Source organism: Plectropomus leopardus, chromosome 1 (genome assembly GCF_026936395.1).
Source record: "Plectropomus leopardus strain MGB_pleo_1.0 chromosome 1, ASM2693639v1, whole genome shotgun sequence".
In the NCBI taxonomy this organism is placed as follows: domain Eukaryota; kingdom Metazoa; phylum Chordata; class Actinopteri; order Perciformes; family Serranidae; genus Plectropomus; species Plectropomus leopardus.
The window spans coordinates 40,182,560-40,196,187 of record NC_142176.1 but is presented as its reverse complement, the minus strand read 5'-3'; the positions used below and the strand labels follow the sequence as shown (position 1 = coordinate 40,196,187).

Genomic DNA, 13,628 nt, shown 5'->3' with positions numbered 1-13,628 from the left:
AAAAAAAACACACACTCGGTGTCCCTGTGACGATACATTATCGGCATGTAAAATATCACGATACTATGCTGTATGGATTTTTTCCTCTCACTCCAAATATAAAGACGTTAAAATTCTTTCCCCATGACCAACTACAACAAAAAAATGCTACTTAAGCAATAACACATAAGCAGCAATAATCCAGAAATATAATATGTGATGGTATAACATTTACAAGGGTCATTTTTCTCCTTTGACTTCATTAACTCGTAATCCTTTAAGTACATTTTGCGGATACTTTTACTGAAATTACATTTGATGGAGTGGTTTTACAGTGTGGTGTTACTGCTTTTATTTAGTTAAACTACGCTTCGACCACTGCAGATTAGTCTCTCATATTATATTCAGTCATTTGATATGTATATCATAGATAATATGACTCAGAAAAGCTTGGATGCCCAGCAGTTAGTCAGGTATTTGTATTGTCCAGTATAAAGTGCAGTGATCAGCGAAGCTAAACCAAAGCTGAAATGATTGTGACTTCAGTCCTTATTATTTCTACCATGTGGTGAGCAGCTGACCAGCTTAAGCCTCCCCCCCTTTTCACCCCCTTCTCCCTCCCTCCCCTTTTAAAACTGTAATAAGGTGCCCTATTGTCCTATGGTCGGGTGTACCGGGTTAGCCCACCCGGCTGACTGTAATTGCATAGGTGGTTACAATTACATTAATTACATATTTCATCAACACTGTTTATCCAGCCGCACGGTAAATGAAGACGGCAAACTTTTAAGTCTGTCTTTTGTTTTTGCATTTCTTGTGTTTCTTCCACCCCTAACCCACCCCTTTCTCTTCCATGCTGTTTTTTTTTTTTTTTTTTTTTTGTGGTTGTTTTATTAGGAGCGAGGGGAGGGGAGGTGCCAGAGGAGGAATTATGCTGAAAGTGTATGCCTTGCAACTTTTCCCCTCCCTGTTGGAAATGTTTATTTGAACAGTAAGCTCATGATTTGAATATTTGTAATCCATGCTTAAATTTACAGGCCAGATGAACTTTTTGGCACAGAATGGCAACCATAAGTAGGATTTTGAGAAAAGCTTTACAAAATTTTAAGCCATGTGCAAGGCTTATATAATTTAGAAGGGGGGAAATATGCACAAATAAAACAGGCTCTGTCTTATTTACTTTACACGCGCAGAAAAAAACTGCATCATATGGCGCCTGACGTATATATGCGTTAGTTATGTCCTTCTGTCCACACTTTTAGAGAACAGAATCTAAAGCTAACAAGCAATTGTCTATGAATACTTGAAGGAATAAAATAGCCCCAGAGGCAGAGGCACTTGAGTCGTTCTCCTGTGTTAGATGTAAATGAGTGTACTCCATATTGACTTGTGCTGGCGGGGATGCCACCCATATTGTAGGCTGGGAGGTGGGAGGGTCGACCCGGCGAGTGGCAGAGAGTGATAGAGCAGGAGAGAGAGGTCACTGAAGCGGGCCGAAAAAAAGGAAGGCTTTCTTAAATGATGCTAATCAGTCCGGAGGGGCCTGGCCCTCTCTCTCTCATCAGCCTGCTGTAATTCAGATGTGCTGAGAACCTGGAATTAAATGTGTCACTGTGAGGCATGCGCGTGCGTGCGTTCTCGTGCGTGTGCATACATGTGTGTCAGTCTCTGTTTGCCTTGCATCCACTTCTGTGTGTGTGTGTGTGTGCGTGCGGGGTGTTTAGGGGTTAAGTAGAACCAAATTAGTCGATGGGAGAACTAACAGCAGCAGTAGCTTTCTGTGTGGCTACTTCTTGGTGAATGTCAAGATGATTTAGCTGCTCTTCTGCTCGCCGTCTGTCTCTGAGCACTGGCCCTCCAATCACCGCTCTGGGCTGTCTGTTTTGTGGTCCTCTGTGCAACAAATGAATATTAAATCTGCACTGGGCAACTTCACATACTGGCAAGAGGTTAGAGTCTGAAATATGAGGACGGTGAAGCCCAGAAATCCTGCAAGGTAACATCAGTAAACTGTCGTCTTCTGTAGTGTCTGCTCTTGGTGACAGAGGGAGAGAACGGCTTCTTTTTCTTCATTTATTTGCTCAGGTGCTTTCTGAATTTCAGCAGTAAAATCTGAAATATTTAGAATTTTGTAGCTGCTGTGAACACTTTTATATCAAAATTATGATGGACCTTAAACTAAAGGGGGAAAACTATATTTGAGTTGAATTTGTTTTAAACAATTACAGATATATCTGAATTTATACACCAAACCAATATTTTTTTTTTCTTTAGTTTTTTATACTGAGAAATGGATTTGGGTTGGGGGTAGGGTTAGGGATAGGGTTAGGCAGATATTTTTCTACAAAAGCATTGTTTTATTTTACCAAAGAAACTAAACTAAATTTGGCAAAATTCAGATTTAAATCAGGAACTATCTGATTAAAGAATCCATAAAGAGGCATTTGAGTTTAAGTTAGCATTCAGTTTCAGTTCTTAACACTTTATGATATGGTTTTATTAAAGCACAGCTGTACAAGATCTTCACCTCAATACGATCCGTTTAAAAATTGTAAAATATCTGACTTAAATCAGGAACTATTTGATTAAAGAATGTGTACAGAGGAGTGCAAATCTAAGCTTTCAGTGACAGTTTTTGATCATTTTTGACACATTCCACTCAAAAGTATTGGGGTTGGACTTTGACATGTTTTTTTTTATAGAAAAAGAAACTAAATCTCTCTTATGTTAAATTTTCCGTACACACACAGCTGCACAAGATGGTACGGTCAACTATCTGATTAAAGTGTAAGTTAATAGGTGTGGCAGATACTTTTTGACACATTTCACCAAAGAGTATTGGGGCTGGGGTTGGATTTGGTCATTGTTCTATTTTAGAAATGAAACAAATATGACATTTTCTGTACAGAGATAGCTATACCAGATCTTTTCCTCGATACCATACGGTCCAGAATTGGCAAAATACGGAATTGAATCAGAAACTATATGATCAAAGAATAAGTGAAGAGGCGTGTGAATCTGAGCATTCAGTTTCAGTTTTTGACACTTTTTGACACATTCAACCAAAAAAGTATTGATACTAATTTCTAGTGTTGATGAGTGTGTCCTTGTGTGAGCCCACAAAGGTGTCTGCATTGCCTGTCTCACCAGTGAAGGGTCTATGTGTGTATTCTTGCTAACATATTGTGTGTGTGTGTGTGTGTGTGTGTGTGTGTGTGTGTGTGTGTGTTGGCGAGGGGTGTTGGGGTGTGTGCGTGCGTGTGTGTGTGCGCAGGGACGCCAGTTGGGCTAACAGCTGAATCATGGCTCAGCCGCTGCCCCTCGTAGTCCTTGGCAGTTAGCGGTGTGAAAAAGCCTTCTCTTTGAGGGCATTATATAGATTAATGTGCTGTGCCTCGGGCAGAGACACACACACACCTCGCCAGGGAGGGATCCTGACCGTGTGTGTGTGTGTGTGTGTGTGTATGTGTGTGTGTCTGAGAGTGTGTGTGTACAGAAGAGAATCAGAGGACTACAGCAGCATAGGATTGTTGAGGTTTTAGTGTGTGTACATGTGAATGTGTGATTGTGTGCATATGTGTGTGGATGTGAGAAGGGACAGTCTGGGGGGGTGTTAACAAGAGACTAGGGGAAGGTAGTGTGGGTAAGCTGTGCATATGTGTGTGTGTGTGTGTGTGTTTGAGAGCGAGAAAGGCACAGCGAGAGAGAGAGAAAGAGGTTTGCATAGCAGTCAAATTTATTCTTGGTGAATTCTGAATATGATTTGTCTGATTTTTTACTTGTTTTTGGTGGAAAAATCATTCAGCGATAATAGAAATTATGTGAGAAATAAGACATTTGATCATAAATAAGTAATGACAGTGTAAAGTGTTAAAGACTTAACTCGTAGACTGGGTTTCGGGTGCTGTACCTGTTTATTTAAGTATTGTCTCCCAAGAAAAATCACAGTTATTAGAATGCATTCTTGCTTTATGCCTCATTGAACTATGTGTGTAGCTCATTTTTAAAGATTGTAATATATTAAACCAGCTAGATTTTAAGCACCTAAATCTGCTCAGGCTACTGTGTGTCTGCCGAGGCATCTGGGGAGAGGATAGCTTTCCATCCAGGTATTTTTATGTGAATCAGACTGGTGTTTATGAGCCCTTGGTGACCTGACAGGGGCATCGTCTGACCCTCTGACTCACTCTCTCTCCCTCTCTATCCCACACTGTCTCTCCTCCGAAATAGCTGTCAGCGTAGCGAGCGGAGATCAGGGTGTAGCCGAGCTGATATACAGTATCACAACAAATACGCACGGATGCCACAGCTGCTGGAAGCAAATGCAAATGGAAAAGTACAACACTGTTCCAGCTGACGTTAAAGCAAAAACCATGTAAACAAAACTTTCAAGGCCTCTCTCTTTTCTCTATGTTTCTTTCGCTCTCTTGCATTTCATGAGTGCTCATATTTTGTATGTTTCCCCCTTTTTTTCCTCACTTTGCCCCCTTTGCTGAGAAGTGTGAGGGAGATTTTCCTTATCAGGATTTTAGCACATTCCATTCAAGATTAGGCACATCTGTTGTTTTGTGTATGTGCTGGCATGTGCACGGAAGTGCGTGCACATGACTGTAAGTCCTCAGATTATTTGTTTGCAATTTTGACACGTTACACCGCAGTTTTGGACACACATGCATGCAAATATATGTCCATATATGTTTGTGTATGCACATGTCTGCTTACTCTTTCCAGCCAGCGGTCTAAATAATCTACTTTTGTCAGACAACGGCATCAAGTTGTGGAGGTGCACATATGCAGAAAGCTATTTGGAAAGGCCTCCTCGTAGCTGTCAGCTTTTATTATGCGCTGAGGTGTCATGTTTGTTAGGAAGCTGAGTGCAGATGGCAGAGTGGAAGAAATGGATCACTAATTTTAACAATGATTAATGAACAGAGATGGAAAATGAATTACATCGGACTATTGGAGGCAAGGAATATTTTCTCTGAAAATGTTAACTTCGGCTGCCAGGCAGCCGGCCGTGTTGTGGGAGTATATTGAGGAGGGGAAGGGAATGTGTGTGTGTGTGTGCATGCGTGTGTGTTTGCTTGTGTGCACTAAGGTGCAATTTTCCCCCCGCATCTTTTGTAGAATCAACACTTCACTGCTCTTGCCTATTACTTTACTGTTCGCCTGCTTAAACACTGCCGGCTTTATACACATTGTTTTTACCCCCTATGTGTATTGCACTACCAGTTAAGGTACACACGCTTTAATAAGGTAAACACAGGAAAGGTTAGACTGTCTTAAAATGTTAGCTATTTTCATTACTTGCCATGCACTTGATATCAAATCATAGATGTAGCAGATTTGATCAAGTGTCAGTAGCTTTTGCTGCTCCGGTGAACAATAACCCGCCTGTATCTGCCTTTGAATGTAATTTAAAAGCTATTTTTATGAGTCCATATTCAGTTTTGAGCATGAAAACAGCAATAATGAAAAAGTAAGAAAATTTTTAATTTTCAGCCCTTGTGCCAGGTCTAGAAAATCCACCTTCTAGATTATTATTATATTATTTTTGGTGAAAATCAGTGTTACAGTTACCTTTGAGCGTTAGAATATCATATGGCGGTTAAAAAAGCAAACTGACACCCCGCATTGCTTGTGATCTGAGAAGTATAGTTTCTTTTGTCGTCGTACCACATTCTTCCCCGCGTAAACACACACACACACACACACACGCGCCATCACCCTGCTTGTATCTGCGTCTCTGTCGAGGTTTGTCTGGTGGGCGGTCGGCGCAACATGGTTTAATAGGTAGATGTGAACTATTTTGAATTTAATTAAGGGCCTGATGGGAAATGCGTAAGGGGAGAAAACAGAGCAACTTCTAGCAACATTGTGTGTTTGTGTGGCTACATGTGTATGTGCGTGCAGGGGAGACGCACACACACACACACACACACACACACACACACACACACAGAGAGAGAGAGAGAGATCTCAGGTTACGGCAGCATATGCTAAGCACTCAGAAAACATACACAATGCCTTTGGTGAACAAGGTAGTCGGTATGCCCTTGGGAGCCAATTTAGATTGTGACTTAAGGCAATGTCGTGGCTTTGTGTATGCGAGTGTGTGTGTGTGTGTGTGTGTGTGTTCCCCCTGTATGTGAGTGTGAGTTTTTTTACTCTTGATGCTCCATTGAAACAGTAGTGGTGGGTAGATCTGGGTGGCCCTCCTGCAGACCCTCCACATCTGTGCTCCCCCTCCGCTCTCCCCCCACCCCACTCCTCTCTGCTGTAGGACTGAGCCAGCTTCTCCATGCCTGGCTGCCTCTCCACTTCCACAATAGCCATGAGAATTTGTTGGACCCGTACTTCTTTGCCAGTCCAAAATTTTAAGTAATAATGTGGTGCATTAATGAATCACAAAAAAAGAGCGCCACCTACAGAAAAAACCACACACAAAAAAAATGACTAGTGCTCACACTGTGACTGACAGGTGATCTTTGGATAAAGGAGTGCATGCCGTTTAGCACTAAAGATTGAATGTAAATACACAAAAAGCTAGATCTCGCATATCGCCGTCCAAGCAAACTTCGACGCGTGCAAGTAAACAGTTGAAATGTCACAAAGAATGAAATGTTAATCGGGAGAAGTTTAGTCAGCTGCGTGGAAACGGATCATATAGCTCCTTCAACAAAAGAAAATACAACTTCTTCAGGTTTTCAGCCTTAGCCTTTGGAAGGCAAAACAAGATTTGGAAATAGTGCTTCAAATATTATAACTATTCTGTAACTATTCCATCTATCGATCTATTGATCAATCTATCTATCTATCTATGATGAGTAAACTGAATTTCTTTCTGTGCAGTTGGAGTGTCTTTAACCCTTTGAAACCTGTATGCAAGTTTGTTTGATTTATTTTAAAACATGGGACGAAGGCAACGAGTTAAAAAAATAGCTTGGAATTAGTAAGAAGTACAAGAAAATTGCATGAATATTATTTAGGAAAAAAGAAGAAAACAGCAACAACACAGAAATGACAAGAAAAAGTGCTTTAAATATGTAGTTATTTAATGTAGTTCTGATAATTAAAAATATAGGTTTTTCCCTAACTTTTTCCATTTTTCTCACCAGCAATTTTGCCGAGCTTTGTATAAGAAAATTTTCCAATTCTAATTCCTTTTGGAAAAATTCTTATTTAGTTTTTGAAAGAAACTGCACTGATTTTCTCAGACTTTAAGGTTTAAATACTTGCAAAAGGCGTCTGAAAGCAGCACAAGAAAAGTGATTTTGCTCCACCTTTCAAAGGGTTAAGCATAAAAACTTTGTCTTTTTTTTGCAGGCTTTAGGAAATACATCCTCTCTAATTTCATAAATAGTGACTCATATCAAAAGTCAGCCACTGTCAGTTTTCCCAGCGTCTCTCTGTGAGGCCTCGGCTTAAATGCCACTCACAGAGTTACATGCTACTTTAAAGGGGAGTGGCAGTCTTTTACTGCACATACTTTGAGTCGGCTTGATTATTTTTCTGGCGTTAAGCGGCAGGGCTTCAAGGCTGGATCAGATAACATCCTGTGCTCTGCTGCGTAGGCTCCTCTCACAGCTTTCTGCTCATGAGAACAAAGCTTCTTTTTTTGTTTGTTTTTTAACAAATTATAAACCTCGGACATCTTCGTATGTGCCCCACTATGATTTCCTCGCTCTAAACTGGATATTAAAGTGTCAAAATAAAAAAAGTAATAACAAGAGAAAAATGGAGAAAAAAGTAAAATATTGATACACACAAGCAATTACAGTTCATGCGTTTGTTAGATTACTCATGGATGTGTAAATGACATCACGTCCTCACAGGAAGTCCCGAGGAAAAATAAAGACATGGGTGGGGGATCAACGCACAATGTTTTTAATGGGTATTTCTTTTCTGTCGCCAGTGTTGCAAACTTGTCAAGCTTCGACTGCAGGTGACTGTGAATTTCCTGGTGTGTGTGCTTTGTTTACAGGCTCTTGTCGTCCCACCTTCTGTGGAGCTGTCGGCGCTCTTCCTGACATCCGGCATTCATCGGAGCGGCGGCAGTCACACAGGTACGATCACACCGATTGATCACAGGAAAGGGGAGGATATTAAAGATGTCTGTCACGCTTGCACACAACCGTATGCATCTTTTGTTTCCATTTAAATCTTTGTTTATCCGGTGGAAAGTCAATTGAGCGTGCACTTGTTAAGCAGCGCTGCGCTTCTTAGACAGTCAGACCTTAGAAGCAGCTTCTGCTGGTAGGTCAGTGGGCCTCTCTTGAGCTCATCAAAATCTGTTATTTCACAATCATCATCGCATTTATTTATGTATTTTTTCCTGGCCAGATAGATAAAATGAATACACAACCTTCCAGGAACAAAACTTTTAGACTTTTGCGACTTTTTTTCTGTGGTGCTGCGTCTTGAAATTTGAACATCATGTTTAAAAAAAAAAACCCCAAGAAAAAGTATCTGGGACAACAATATGAACGAGGGGTCGACCGATACCGGTTTTTCAGGGCTAATACCGATAACTTATAGTTAATGAGACTGATAATGAAAATCTTTGAGAAAGAATTTGATATATAACAAACTCCAACACAAAACTTTGTTGAAATGCCTTTAGCAAATGTTTAATCAAAGCTGAAACTTTCAACATCATATACATCAAGTTCCCACCAAGAAAGTGAACATTTAAATTAAAAAGAAATGAATAAATAGAAATAGCTCCCTGAGATTTTATATACAGATACAGATAATACAGAAAATCTGCAAAGTGCCAAATACTGGCCCCAATAATTGGCTGGGCCGATTATCTGTCGACCCTTAATATGAACGCTCATACACTCATGGTAGCAGCAGGGAATGTTTTTATGTGTAGCAGAAAGACCTGCAGGATATGTTGTTGATGGCACAAACTGACATCCAAAAAACACCTCTGAGCCATGTTACTGCTGCTAGAGCCAATCATGGTTGGTGTCTTTTCATTGGAATCAAGTCCAGACTCCAATCCACTTTTTTTAAACTCCTCTATTGAATTTAATTAGTTTTTTCAAGTACAAAAAAAATCAGCTCAAACTCAAAAACCCACCTATACTTGCAGCTTAATTATTGTTCACAACCTGCCACCACCTGGAAAAGAGATGAGCAGCAGCAGATATGAAATGTTGGTTAAATGTATCTGACACATTGAAATAACAGCTGTGGCCTACTTACTTTTACAACCATTTTTTTTACGAGCTACTTGCTCCAAATCCTGCATGTCCAGATGCAGAACTATTGAGATGATTATCTTAAAATATTCATTTGACATTCATTAGAGACTAAGTGGGAAATTCCCCTGAAATTGGCATGATGTGATCAGCTAGATTCTCATTTCTCTAAAACATTTTTAGGGCAGATTTGTTGGCCAGCAAATGTTTTTTTCTTAGCAAATCTGTGTGTTTGTAAATGGAAAACCAGATTAACAGAAATACTGCAGAAATATTTCTAAAAGCACTTTTTTCTGCAAACCACAAATATGTGATATTTACACATAATTATGTAGCCGATGGATTGAATCTCTCATCTCAACAATGCTGAGGTTAACACGTGGTTAGATTTAGGCACACAAAAACACTTGGTTAAAAAAAGATCATGTGTTGGCTAAAAGGGAACTCTCCCCGGCTAAACAAATGACGTAATTTACACCATTTTGCAGTGTTTCTCTGGCTCTTGGAGCTGTTGCTTGACCTACAGGCTGTACTTCTGCATTTTTGTATTGCCCGCCAACCACGCTGCCGCCACCACGGACTGAAGGAGTATCTAACAAACCCTTCTCTGTGTCTCTCAAACTCCAACAGTAAAACTAGGCAGTGCTGAATGAATATAGATCAAAATTAAGTTACTGCACTGCCGATTTCTCACCTAAAATGTTTTCAGAAACATATTTTATGTACCGGTTTTGGCCTAATGGCGAGCGTTTTTAAACAGGAAATGGGCGCCATACTGCTTTCTGCAAAGTTAAAACACAGGCCGCAAAAACAACGTTCAAACTGTAAAACAAAGCTGCGCTGATCAGATATAAACCAAAATTTCATGTTTGTGTTGAATATTTCTCGCCTCAGATGTTATCAGAAACATGTTGCAGCTTTAACCCTTTGAAATCCGGAACGACATCACTTATCTTGTTCTGCTTCCAGATGCCTTTCAAATGTATATATATCTTTAAATTAATTTATTGAAATAATTTGAAAAATGATTTAAAAACCCTAAGGAAAAATGTCTAGGGGAAAAATGCTAAGGATAAACTAGATTTACAATTATCATAATGATAAGTTACAGAATTATTATGGGGGGGGGTTGTCAATAAATTGAAGTAACCGCAAAGCGAGATTGCTGCTAGAAGTAAAATAAGTTTGGTGCCAGTCTTTTTTGACTAAGGATACACCCCCCTTCCCATCACACACACACACACACACACACACACACACACACACACACACACCCCACCTGTCAAAAAGCCACAACGCTGTCAATTCCTCTCTGTGTAGCTCAAGGAGACAATTAGCAAACAGAGGTGACATGGTTAACAGGTGCAAGCCATTATTCCTGGAGCTGGAGGAGCGTGGCCACCCCATCTCTCATGGTGATGGGCTGTTATAGTGTGTGCACTGCATGTGTGTGTGCGTCACTGAGTGATGGGAGATCATATGACAAGTATAAGTGAGGGATATGTCTGCTTTGTGAGGTTAGGAGGCTTCATCCCACCCGGCTTGTTTGTAATCAGCGTGTCATCATCATCGCTATTGTTGCCGCCACATTCATACGACAGGAATAGACTCCTCTTCTGAGGTAGCTCACATTTGCTCCCCGTCAATCCGTACAGCGTCAATCCTCTCCCTGCCTTCTAATAATTACTCACCCACCCTCACTTCTCTGTATTCTTTTAAATTCGTAATAGAGCATCGTCCTGAGAGCTGGCTTCCTGAGAAACCGAGAAAGAGATGAGGGGGTCAAGCCGGTTTGTAAAAATTGATTGCTTGTAAAGTGCTAATCAATGGAAACCTTTTCTGTTGAAGCTGGGAAATTCATGTTATAACATTTATTATAGGATTCAGTTGCAGCAGGATTAAATATATATGGCAGCTGTCCTCTTCAGGACATGCTGAGGCAACCTCTCTGAATTACCACCCTGCATTCACATATGCCTCTCTAAACTGAAAAAATGAAGACATGTTTAACTACAAATGTAACACTCAGATGAGATTATTTTTGATGATATCAGACGCTCTACACACACACGCATTTTGTCTTCATACCTTAATAATAATAACACGATGCTACATTTCTCCAGTCAAACCGCGCCTCGGTAATGATCTGCTGTTTTGAAACACATTCAGCCGGCTGTAGTTTTATTAATCAAATATAGCATGGGTGAGTCATGTCGTTTTGGCTTGTGTCATATCGGAGGTATGTGGCACAGATTTCCCTCATATTGGATGCAGAGCTAACACATGCTCCCCTTGACGTATTCTCACACCATTTCTCACACAAAGCGCTCACACACAAACTTGCAGACGCACACACTCGCACGGATGACTTATCTAGAAAGAGATTCATAAACAGACTCGCAACACACACACACACACACACACACACACACACACACACACACACGAGCATTTATACACACACACACACACACACACGGATGAGCATTTACACACACACAAACACACATTAAACCTTGACATGCCAAATCTGCTGTAACTGCAGTTGCCTCCAATAAAGTTGAATCCATAGCAGTGGTGTAAAGTAACTAAGTACATTTACTTCAGTGTATATACTTAGAACAAGTTTGAAATACTTGAGTTCAGTACTTGAGTTGAGTTAATATGGAAAGTTAAATAAAAAAAAATACTTTTTAATGGTAAAAAAGGAAGGATCCCCTGGACCCCCCAGCTGAGGTCTGTGCTAAGCCCCCAATGTCCAGAAATCCAAAAAATACCCCTGAGCTATATTCAGTAGTTACTTAACATATTACATTTTTACATATAAAGTGTGATGAGCTTATAAAGTATGATATATTGTACACACAAAATAGATTCGGGAAGTTGAAATTATCCCCACATTAACCGACTATTGTAATCAAAGGTTGTTTACACTCTAATGCATCAGCAACAATAGTTAATACATTATTATTACTATTATTATTATCATCATCATTATCATTTTGCCTCTTTTCTACATCTGTTCTTGCTCTGTAGTCATTTTATTGTAAAAAGAAAAAAGAAGAAAATCAAAATTCTCCCACCAATGACTTATAGGAAAAAAAAGCATTATCCTAAATCATGAAGTAAATTTAAAAAGGTTAAAATCTTGCATTTGGAAACCTTATACGAAAGAAAATATATTTGGACATTACTGACACAATGTTATTGTCTGAAACCTAACCCTAACTGTAGTGGGGGGGGGGGTTATCTAAGCCCTAACCTTTAACCCTGGCCCTTTACCTATCTCCGTACCCTTACATTAAGATAACTAAATTATGATGGTTTTTTTTTTTTGTATATTCCATGACGGATATGTTGTAATTTTTATTTTATTTTTTTTGTTGAACTCACACAGTGTCGGCGTGGCTTCAGACACTTTGTTGGGATTGGGATTTCCTACATTCCCCAGAATGCATTTCAGTAGCCCCCACAGAAAAAAAAGGTGTCAACTTCTTGTTTAATGCATTTATGGTCATTTTAGCTCAGGTAGGGAGCCAACTTTTGGACTGTTTAGATTGCAGATAGTGGATGAACAGGTGTCGCATTTGCTTTCGCTTAAAATTTTGAAGCAAAATGTGGTCGAGACAGAAACTTTTTTTTTTATTATCCTGGGCGATGAACATCAAAACCCACCACTGATTCCGCTGCTGGAAATATCAACGGGATGTCAGACAAACTAGAGAGCTTGCGCTCCATTTTGGGATGATATTTTCTGCAAGGAGACAGAAAAAGAACAACATAAGGTGCAGGGGTGGTGGGTGGAGAGGGGTCAATTTTCCCACAGTTTCCTCTTCAATGTTGTTGGGTTAAGATTGTCACTGCTGTGTGCTACTCTACCCCGCTGGTATAAATAAGACATGATTGGCATCACAGCAGAAGAAAAACTCTCTCTCTCACTCCGTCTCTCTCTTTATCTCTCTCTCTGACAGCCTTCATTTGCTGGAGGAGTGGCAGACTTGGTGGGAGTTAATGATTATAATTATTTTTCTTTTTTTCCCTTTTTTTTACATTGTGGGATAATTATTTAAGAGGTTCGTGTAGTCATTGTTGTAATCAGTAAAGAGAGATTACAGAAAATCTGCATGCCAACAGATGGCACTTGGCTGTTGTTGTTGCTTCATATTAAACCCAGTGCGGCACACACTCGGTAGCAGGCAGGCGAGAGTGAGGGGACAATCAGAAAGGGGCCAAATTATAAAACAATTTGTCCTTCATCATAAATCAATTTATCATATCACTCCGTCCCAGAAAGGAATCAAAAGTGGTTAGCATCGTGTGTGTGTGTTCAATCCCAAACAGGCTGTCCCGCTAGCACGCTCCTCTTCCCAACGCTGTGGGCTTTTGGGGCATTGTGGGAGCTGGTAGTGGGTTTACAAAAAAGCCATTCAACACAACAAA

At 40.1% G+C, this 13,628-nt stretch overlaps 1 protein-coding gene across 3 annotated transcripts in view; it reads left to right on the top strand.

The window, feature by feature from the left end:
- The window catches only part of znf536 (zinc finger protein 536), a 298,506-nt gene that overhangs the window by 21,720 nt on the left and 263,158 nt on the right, over window positions 1-13,628 (top strand). For all 3 annotated transcript variants that reach the window (XM_088081055.1, XM_088081050.1, XM_042484580.2), the window contains exon 2: window positions 7,964-8,045. The gene's annotated coding sequence lies outside the window, so the exon portion shown is untranslated. The remainder of the gene's footprint in view (window positions 1-7,963; window positions 8,046-13,628) is intronic.